General features: G+C 37.0%; 1 protein-coding gene across 3 annotated transcripts in view; it reads left to right on the forward strand.

Annotated features, from left to right (window-relative positions):
* The window catches only part of LOC136036398 (transcription initiation factor TFIID subunit 1-like), a 129984-nt gene that overhangs the window by 51525 nt on the left and 67150 nt on the right, over positions 1-11309 (forward strand). The window lies entirely within an intron of this gene.

Raw genomic sequence — 11309 nt, forward strand, 5'->3', positions numbered from 1 at the left:
TAGGCAACTATGTACCGTTTTACCTTTGGGGCCCTATTAAGGAATAAGATGGAATTTGTCCCTGGAACAATTATTGAACTATGAAATCAAGAGAGGTATGCAGTTTTATCCTAGCTAAATTGTGTCGTAAACTGCAAATCTACTGTAATTTCTGGATAGCCCCGCTTCGTTTTGCTGGCTTAATGTCGTTATAAAGGTGAAAAGTGAAAATCACGAGGCGTGATAACTTTAGGCAATACAATAGCAAGAACATACCTGTTTACACTATTTTTACAACTAGTTTATTTCATCATGTCCCAAAATAAAATTATTTATTACCTTGTGCCGGAGTAGTGGAGGGTTCTGGTTCTTCGTGTCCGAGAGATCTCAGGTTCAATCCCGCCCGGTGCAAGGAATAATAGTCAAATATTCGAATATAACAATTTTTTTTATTACTTACACTGGACAGATTTGGAAATAGTAAGGTAGTTACCCTTGTTTTGGGGTATATTTGTGTGCATATTTTCTTGTGTATATTTGTAATATGCAATAAATGAATATAAATATGTATTTTAGCTTTTCAATATATTTATATATGTATATATATATTTTTTTTTCATGTGTTTTAGATTTTCAGTTACATTTTTATGGCAGTTGGTATTAACCAATTGAAATATAGCAATTATAAATTCTGTCGGTCTGTCTGCCGGTCCGGGTTTTGCTACTTTAGGCACTTCCAGGTAAGCTAGGACGATGAAATTTGACAGGCCTATCAGGGACCGGACCAGATTATATTAGAAATAGTCCTTCTCCCGATTTGATCGTCTGGGGGTTGGGGGTGGGGGCCCCGTTAATTCTGAAAAAAATAGAAAAATTGAGGTATTTTGAACTTACCAAGAGCTGATCAGATCTTAATAAAATTTGATGTTTGGAAAGATATCGTGTCTCAGAGCTCTTATTTTAAATTCCGACTGGATCTGGTTACATGGGGGGGGGGAGTTGGGAGGGGGACACCTAAAATCTTGGAAAACACTTAGAGTGGAGGGATCGGGATGAAACGTGGTGGGAAAAATAAGCACAAGTCCTAGGTGCATGATTGATGTAACTGGAACGGATCCGCTCTCTTTGGGGTAGTTGGGGGGGGGGGGGTTAATTAAAATTTTTTTAGAAAAAATGAGGTATTTTTAACTTACGAACGTTTGATCGGATCTCAATGAAACTTGATATTTAGAAGGATATCGTGGCTCGAAGCTCTTATTTTAAATCCCGACCAGATCTGGTGACATTGGGGTGAGTTTGGGGCGGGGGAACCTAAAATCACGGAAAAGCCCAAGATTGGAGGGATCGAGATGAAACTTGGTGGGAAAATAAGCAGAAGTCTTAGATACGTGATTTACATAATTGTAACAGATTCGCTCTATTGGGGGGGGGTTAATTCTGAAAAATTAGAAAAAATGATGTATTTTTAACTTACGAAGGAGTGATTGGATCTTCATGAAACTTCATATTTAGAAGAACCTCGTAACTCAGATCTCTTAGTTTAAATCTCAACCGGATCCAGCGTCGTTGGGGGGAGGGCAGTGGGGGGGGGACCGGAAATTTTAGAAAATACTTAGAGTGGAGAGATCAGGATGAAACTCGATGGGAAGAATAAAAACCTGTCTAAGATACGTGACTGACATAACCGACCAGATCTGTTCTTTTTGGTGGAGTTTTGGGAGGGGGGGGGGGTAATTTTGAAATTGAGGTATTTGTAACTTACGAAAGGGTGACTAGATCCTAATGAAATTTGATATTTAGAAGGATCATGTGCTTTAAAGCTCTAATTTTAAATTCCGACCAAATCCTTTGACATTGGGGGGGGGGAGGCTTACTGAAATTTGATATTTAGAAGGAATTCGTGTCTCAGAGCTCTTATTTCAACTCCCGACCAGATCTTTTGACATTGGGGGAGTTGGAGGGGGAAATCTAGGAAAACACTTGGAGTGGAGGAACCGGGATGAAGCTTGGTGGATAGAATAAGCAAATGTCCTTGATACGTGATTGACGTGACCGTACTGGATTCGTTCTCTTTGGGGGAGTTGGGGGGACAGGCTCAGGATTTGGCGAGTTTGGTGCTTCTGGACGTGCTAGGACGATGAAAATTGGTAGGTGTGTCAGGGAACTGCACAAACTGACTTGATAAAGTCGTTTTCCTAGATTCGACCATCTGATTGGGGGGGGGGGTTAAAGGGAGAGGAAAAATTAGAAAAATAGGTATTTGTTACTTACGAGGTGGGTGATCGGATCTGAATAAATTTTGATATTTAGAAGGGCATCGTGACTCAGAGCTCTTATTTTAAATCCTGACTGGCATTAAGCCTCTGATTTTCCTTTTAAATCAATCTATTGATTCGAATTTTGTTAGAATTTTGCTAAGAATTTTGCTACAGCTCATACCATATGAGCTCTTGGCTCTTAACTCTTCTGCCTCGTCACAAGTGCCATTTTGGTATTTTAATGTTTTTGGATTTTTGTAATTTCCTGTTAAAATATATACAAATGTTTTTGGCTCTTTATCCAATTAAATGTGTTTTCAAAGATATTTGATTATTGAATCAAGGTCAGATCTCTACTAAGCTTCAAACTTTTGTTTTTTCGAATTGTTGTAATCCCTTGTCAAAATATATTGAAATATTTTTCAAAATGTCTGTTTTTTGCTCTTTAACCAATTTAATGTATTCTTTTCCATGCTTGAAAATCTTAAATTTTTCCACCCAGGTGTGAAAAGTTTGACGACCGTCATTGCAATACTGATGTTAAAAAAATTCCGTCACTCACATAAATATTTTTTTTTTCAAAAATTAAGGCTCTTAACAAATTTTCTCAAACTTCTGACGTATCTAGATCGTTTTTTTTAGGCCCAGAATATTCTAGTATGCCAATTTTACCGAAAAAATATGGATCTGTATTCGAGAAAATAAATACATTAATAAATACGCACATACACAATTATTGCTCACTTCTAAAGATAGTATATAGTAGTCATTTGTTGTTACTACAAAGTGATATAGCTCCTATTCCACATTATTGCGATAGAGTGATTGATCAGTCGTGTTCTAGTCTCTTTTGATCTGGTGCAAAATCTTGATTAGCCTCCCCCCTCCCCCCACAGCCTCACAATGAATTTTCAAGCAACATTAAAAAAACATTTGTTAACAACATTATTCTCCATTTATTAATTAGTTACTAGTTTTGTTTTTTAATTTTTTCTTAATTTATTATTTATATAATTTTTTAATATTTAATTATCATTAATTTTATAATTGTTATTTATATTTTTTTTATTTTATTAATTATTTTAGTTTATTTACGCCTTCTTCTTTATTTTAATAATAACAAAATTTCAAAAATCACAAAATTGTTATAACCTTTAGATCCTTATTTAAGAATTAACGACGTTTCTTGACTACTAAGGTCCCTGCAGTGCATTCCTGCAGTGTGATTCGATCTCTGGGTCCCGTATTACCAAGCTAAGGTCAAATCCACTGCGCCACCACAGGACCCTTTAGATCCTTTATTTGAAAATTTTTCACCTTTAAAATTCCTGCGCCCGGGGTAATTGCCCCTCCCCCCCCGCCCAACCGCCTGTGTGATTGTTACTGTGTCGTTACAAATATTGTTGAGGTGGTCAATATTTCATAACTGTCATGCCTGGAGATTGTATCTGACATTTTAAAATTTCTGAGATTCTTAAAATTGTTATTCTTAATCATTAGCTCTTAATTTTCATTATCCTATAATTCTTCTTATAATTCCTGTAATCCTTGATTCTCAAAACTGTGAAATCTTCTCAAAGGAAGAATCAGTAGAATAATGTAGATCAGAATGATCAATTTGGAACTGAATAGGGATTTCCTGAATAACCCTCCCTTTCAAAATGGCGTAGCAATGGCTTTTAGTAATTATTCACACACTTGTCATCAAGGGAAATTTGGGACTTTTCTCCATGAGAAAACATAGACAGATCCAATTGCATGATTGATGTAACTGGAACGGATCTGCTCTCTTTGGGGTAGTTGGGGGGGGGATTAATTAAAAAAATTTTTTAGAAAAAATGAGGTATTTTTAACTTACGAACGTTTGATCGGATCTCAATGAAACTTGATATTTAGAAGGATATCGTGTCTCGAAGCTCTTATTTTAAATCCCTACCAGATCTGGTGACATTGGGGTGAGTTTGGGGCGGGGGAACCTAAAATCACGGAAAACCCCTTGATTGGAGGGATCGAGATCAAACTTGGTGGGAAAATAAGCAGAAGTCTTCGATACGTTATTTACATAATTGTAACAGATTCGCTCTATTGGGGGGGGGGGGGTTAATTATGAAAAATTAGAAAAAAGATGTATTTTTAACTTACGAAGGAGTGATTGGATCTCCATGAAACTTCATATTTAGAAGAACCTCGTAACTCAGATTTCTTAGTTTAAATCTCAACTGGATCCAGCGTCATTGGGGGGAGGGCAGTGGGGGGGGGGGACCGGAAATCTTAGAAAATACTTAAAGCGGAGAGATCAGGATGAAACTCGATGGGAAGAATAAAAACCTGTCTAAGATACGTGACTGACATAACCGACCAGATCTGTTCTTTTTGGTGGAGTTTTGGGGAGGGGGGGGGTAATTTTGAAAATTGAGGTATTTTTAACTTACGAAAGGTTGACTAGATCCTAATGAAATTTGATATTTAGAAGGATCATGTGCTTTAAAGCTCTAATTTTAAATTCCGACCAAATCCTGTGACATTGGGGGGGGGGGGGGTTTACTGAAATTTGATATTTAGAAGGAATTCGTGTCTCAGAGCTCTTATTTCAACTCCCGACCAGATCTTTTGACATTGGGGAGAGTTGGAGGGGGAAATCTAGGAAAGCACTTGGAGTGGAGGAACCGGGATGAAGCTTGGTGGATAGAATAAGCAAATGTCCTTGATACGTGATTGACGTGACCGTACTGGATTCGCTCTCTTTGGGGGAGTTGGGGGGACAGGTTAAGGGATTTGGCGAGTTTGGTGCTTCTGGACGTGCTAGGACGATGAAAATTGGTAGGTGTGTCAGGGAACTGCACAAACTGACTTGATAAAGTCGTTTTCCTAGATTCGACCATCTGATGGGGGGGGGGGGGAATTAAAGGGAGAGGAAAAATTAGAAAAAATAGGTATTTGTAACTTACGAGTGGGTGATCGGATCTGAATAAATTTTGATATTTAGAAGGGCATCGTGACTCAGAGGTCTTATTTTAAATCCTGACTGGCATTAAGCCTCTGATTTTCCTTTTAAATCAATCTATTGATTCGAATTTTGTTAGAATTTTGCTAAGACTTTTGCTAGAGCTCATACCATATGAGCTTTTGGGTCTTAACTCTTCTTGCCTCGTCACAAGTGCCATTTTGGTATTTTAATGTTTTTGGATTGTTGTAATTTCCTGTTAAAATATATACAAATATTTTTGGCTCTTTATCCAATTTAATGTCTTTTCAAAGATATTTGATTATTGAATCAAGTCAGATCTTTACTAAGCTTCAAACTTTTGTTTTTTCGAATTGTTGTAATCCCTTGTCAAAATATATTGAAATATTTTTCCAAATGTCTGTTTTTTGCTCTTTAACCAATTTAATGTATTCTTTTCCATGCTTGAAAATCTTAAATTTTTCCACCCAGGTGTGAAAAGTTTGACGACGTCATTGCAATACTGATGTAAAAAAATTCCGTCACTCACATAAATATTTTTTTTCAAAAATTAAGGCTCTTAACAAATTTTCTCAAACTTCTGACGTATCTAGGTCGTTTTTTTTTAGGCCAGAATATTCTAGTATGCCAATTTTACCGAAAAAATATGGATTTGTTTTCGAGAAAAATAAATACATTAATAAATACGCACATACACAATTATTGCTCACTTCTAAAGATACTATATAGCAGTCATATGTTGTTACTACAAAGTGATATAGCTCCTATTCCACATTATTGCGATAGAGTGATTGATCAGTCATGGTTCTAGTCTCTTTTGATCTGGTGCAAAATCTTGATTAGCCTCCCCCCTCCCCCCACAGCCTCACAATGAATTTTCAAGCAACATTAAAAAAACATTTGTTAACAATATTATTCTCCATTTATTAATTAATTACTAGTTTGTTTTTTAATTATTTCTTAATTTATTATTTATATATTTTCAATATTTAATTATCATTAATTTTTATAATTGTTATTTATATTTTTTTATTTTATTAATTATTTCAGTTTATTTACGCCTTCTTCATTTTAATAAGAACAAAATTTCAAAAATCACAAAATTGTTATAACCTTTAGATCCTTATTTAAGAATTAACGACGTTTTTTTACTACTAAGGTCCCTGCAGTGCATTCCTGCAGTATGATTCGATCTCTGGGTCCCGTATTACCAAGCTAAGGTCAAATCCACTGCGCCACCACAGGACCCTTTAGATCCTTTATTTGAAAATTTTTCACCTTTAAAATTCCTGCGCTCGGGGTAATTGCCCCTCCCCCCCCCGCCCAACCGCCTGTGTGATTGTTACTGTGTCGTGACAAATATTGTTGAGATGGGCAATATTTCATAACTGTCATGCCTGGAGATTGTATCTGACATTTTAAAATTTCTGAGATTCTCAAAATTGTTATTCTTAATCATTAGCTCTTAATTTTCAAAATCCTATAATTCTTCTTATAATTCCTGTAATCCTTGATTCTCAAAACTGTGAAATTTTCTCAAAGGAAGAATCAGTAGAATAATGTAGATCAGAATGATCAATTTGGAACTGAATAGGGATTTCCTGAATAACCCTCCCTTTCAAAATGGCGTAGCAATGGCTTTTAGTAATTATTCACACACTTGTCATCAAGGGAAATTTGGGACTTTTCTCCATGAGAAAACATAGACAGATCCAATTAATTAAGTTTTGGCTGAAAATGCTGCAATGTCCCTCCTTAAGACTCATCAGAGCAGCGTATGATGAATTACTTACCTTGGGACAAAAATCGTCATGGCCCTTCCATGTCAAAAAACTACTGGACAGCACAGGTCTATCGTATGCATGGAATGGAGGAGAGGGTCCAATCTCGGATCAAAAAGCCTTTCTGTCAGAGATCCAAACAAGGCTGGAAGACCAAGAAATTCAGAAATGGTGGAATGACCTTAGCCAGTCGGAAAGCTTAAGTTCTTACTATAAGGTGAAAGAAAATTATGGCGAAGAGCTATATTTTAAATTAGGGATTCCAAAATAATCCCTGAGGTCATGGATGCAGGTGCGAGCAAAGTGTCTCCCTCTTCACGGCATTTGGAAAAATAGGTGTCACCCGGAAATGCGGTATACTTGCCCAATTTGCGGTGATCTTGATGGGCTAGACCATTTTCTTTTCAGGTGTCTGGGGCTAAATGAGCTAAGAGCGAGCTTTCTTGGGGTGGGTGGTTGTGAGCCCCTTCTTGAAACTTTGAAGTCGACGTCGAAAATAAATATAGTAGCCGTGGCAAATTTTGTCCGGAAGGGTCTTGTTATTCGAAAGTCGATTGTTACATAATTTAGTTTGTTTGTTGTTATATATGTATGTATACGGCCTGAATAATGGCTTTAAATACAGTCATTCATTCATTCATTCATTCATTATTTCAGAAATGAGGATGTTTCAAAAAGGTGTTTTAAATGTGACAGCAACGATTTATAAGTTACACCTATAAGCGACGTCAACATATGTTATGTACATGCAGGAATTTTACGTAGGCTACTCCTGAATGTTGATCCTCCATAGTTATTATTGTTCTTTGTAAGAGATGTAAAGCTGAAACTTTTGTGGTTTTTGCTGTTCTCTAGAGGAAATTGAAAGACAAATTGGACGAAAGTTGAATTTTCTCCTTTTGTTAGATTAAAGTGAATTTTTTGCTTTTGTTTGATTTTATCCTTTTGCTGGATTAAAGTTGGTTTTTATCCTTTTGTTGGATTAAAGTCGGATTTTATCCTTTTGTCGGATTAAAAGTTGGATTTTATCCTTTTGTTGAATTAAAGCTGGATCTTATCCTTTTGTTAGATTAAAGTTGGATTTTATCCATTTGTTGGATTAAAGTTGGATTTTATCCTTTTGTTTGATTAAAGCTGGATTCAGCATATAACCTGCTTGGTCGGAAAGCATGCTGTTCATCTTTGAGTATGTCGTCAAATTTCGTGTGCTTGCGATTCAAAAGTACTTGACAGAGGACTTTGCTTCCTGCAGACTGTAGAGTGATTCCTCGCCAGTTGTTACAATCAGCAGTTCTACCCTTCTTAAATAGTTTCTCTATAACCCCTTTTTTCAATCTGGGATTCCACTTTATGCCATTTTCTCTGCTGTTTCATAGTACAATATTCGCTCATGGGACAAATTCCGTTTTGAGCCCTTAAAGGTAGCACCGTAATTTTGTCAAAATCCTTGGGGGGGGGGGGGTGAAGTTGGAACCAATTTTCCCAAATCAAGTGAAAATGACTTGAAAACTGAAAAACAATTAGCCATATAGCCACAAAAAGCTAAAGATATACTAGAGAAAACTGACCCTTTTCTGTGAATGCTTGAACTATCCGGGCTTATCTTAGTTTTGACAAGATCTTTGGAGCAAATAAATTTCAGCCGGGGAGGAGGCAAACTGGGGTCTGGAGGAGGGGCAAACTGAGGTCAGAGGGTGGTAGTTAACCCTCTCTTCCTCATAGTAAATTATGCCCAGGCTGAAATGGCTAAGAGGACTCAAAACAGCCCGTAGTCCCAAAAAGTTTAAAAGTATGTTTCTAAATAAACTGACTTGTGAGGAATAATTGCCAGTTTGCGGCTGATTAAGGAAAGGTAATCATTTACTCTCCTTAGTCTTAATAGGAAAATGCTATTTTGAATGGGAATTTGCAAAAAGATTAAAAAGAGCTTGAAACCTTTCAATAATGACGTCAGTTTTGTTGTCGTGCCATATTTATGTGGTTTCGGGCTCTTTCGATAGAGTTCTGGAATGTTTTTTCTTCATAATGTTTTATTATTAAGTCTAAGGAAAATAATAATTACCTTTCCTGAATCTGCTGCAAATTATATTTTTTTTTTCACTAGATATTTTTTTTAACATAATTTTTATAGGCAACTATGTACCGTTTTACCTTTGGGGCCCTATTAAGGAATAAGATGGAATTTGTCCCTGGAACAATTATTGAACTATGAAATCAAGAGAGGTATGCAGTTTTATCCTAGCTAAATTGTGTCGTAAACTGCAAATCTACTGTAATTTCTGGATAGCCCCGCTTCGTTTTGCTGGCTTAATGTCGTTATAAAGGTGAAAAGTGAAAATCACGAGCCGTGATAACTGTAGGCAATACAATAGCAAGAACATACCTGTTTACACTATTTTTACAACTAGTTTATTTCATCATGTCCCAAAATAAAATTATTTATTACCTTGTGCCGGAGTAGTGGAGGGCTTTGGTTCTTCGTGTCCGAGAGATCTTAGGTTCAATCCCGCCCGGTGCAAGGAATTAAGGTCTATTATTATAATATAACAATTTTTTTTATTACTTATACTGGACAGATTTGGAAATAGTAAGGTAGTTACCCTTGTTTTGGGGTATATTTGTGTGCATATTTTCTTGTGTATATTTGTAATATGCAATAAATGAATATAAATATGTATTTTAGCTTTTCTATATATTTATGTATGTATATATATATTTTTTTCATGTGTTTTAGATTTTCAGTTACATTTTTATGGCACTTGGTATTAACCAATTGACATATAGCAATTATAAATTCTGTCGGTCTGTCTGCCGGTCCCGGTTTTGCTACTTTAGGCACTTCCAGGTGAGCTAGGACGATGAAATTTGACAGGCGTATCAGGGACCGGACCAGATTATATTAGAAATAGTCCTTCTCCCGTTTTGATCGTCTGGGGGTTGGGGTTAGGGGCCCCGTTAATTCTGAAAAAAATAGAAAAATTGAGGTATTTTGAACTTACCAACAGTTGATCAGATCTGAATAAAATTTGATGTTTGGAAAGATATCGTGTCTCAGAGCTCTTATTTTAAGTTCCAACCGGATCTGGTTAAATGGGGTGGGGAGTTGGGAGGGGGACACCTAAAATCTTGGAAAACACTTAGAGTGGAGGGATCGGGATGAAACGTGGTGGGAAAAATAAGCACAAGTACTAGGTGCATGATTGATGTAACTGGAACGGATCCGCTCTCTTTGGGGTAGTTGGGGGGGGGGGGGTAATTAAAAAAAATTTAGAAAAAATGAGGTATTTTTAACTTACGAACGTTTGATCGGATCTCAATGAAACTTGATATTTAGAAGGATATCGTGTCTCGAAGCTCTTATTTTAAATACCGACCAGATCTGGTGACATTGGGGTGAGTTTGGGGCGGGGGAACCTAAAATCACGGAAAACCCCTAGATTGGAGGGATCGAGATGAAACTTGGTGGGAAAATAAGCAGAAGTCTTAGATACGTGATTTACATAATTGTAACAGATTCGCTCTATTGGGGGGGGGGGTTAATTCTGAAAAATTAGAAAAAATGATGTATTTTTAACTTACGAAAAAGTGATTGGATCTTCATGAAACTTCATATTTAGAAGAACCTCGTAACTCAGATCTCTTAGTTTAAATCTCAACCGGATCCAGCATCATTGGGGGGGGGGGCTGTGGGGGGGACCGGAAATCTTGGAAAATACTTAAAGCGGAGAGATCAGTATGAAACTCGATGGGAAGAATAAAAACCTATCTAAGATACGTGACTGACATAACCGACCAGATCTGTTCTTTTTGGTGGAGTTTTGGGGAGGGGGGGGGGGTAATTTTGAAAATTGAGGTATTTGTAACTTACGAAAGGGTGACTAGATCCTAATGAAATTTGATACTTAGAAGGATCATGTGCTTTAAAGCTCTAATTTTAAATTCCGACCAAATCCTGTGACATTGGGGGGGGGGGGGGAGTCACTGAAATTTGATATTTAGAAGGAATTCGTGTCTCAGAGCTCTTATTTCAACTCCCGACCAGATCTTTTGACATTGGGGAGAGTTGGAGGGGGAAATCTAGGAAAACACTTGGAGTGGAGGAACCGGGATGAGGCTTGGTGGATAGAATAAGCAAAGGTCCTTGATATGTGATTGACGTGACCATACTGGATTCGCTCTCTTTGGGGGAGTTGGGGGGACAGGTTCAGGGATTTGGCGAGTTTGGTGCTTCTGGACGTGCTAGGACGATGAAAATTGGTAGGTGTGTCAGGGAACTGCACAAACTGACTTGATAAAGTCGTTTTCCTAGATTCGACCATCTGATGG

Source organism: Artemia franciscana, chromosome 15, assembly GCF_032884065.1.
Source record: "Artemia franciscana chromosome 15, ASM3288406v1, whole genome shotgun sequence".
Lineage (NCBI taxonomy): Eukaryota > Metazoa > Arthropoda > Branchiopoda > Anostraca > Artemiidae > Artemia > Artemia franciscana.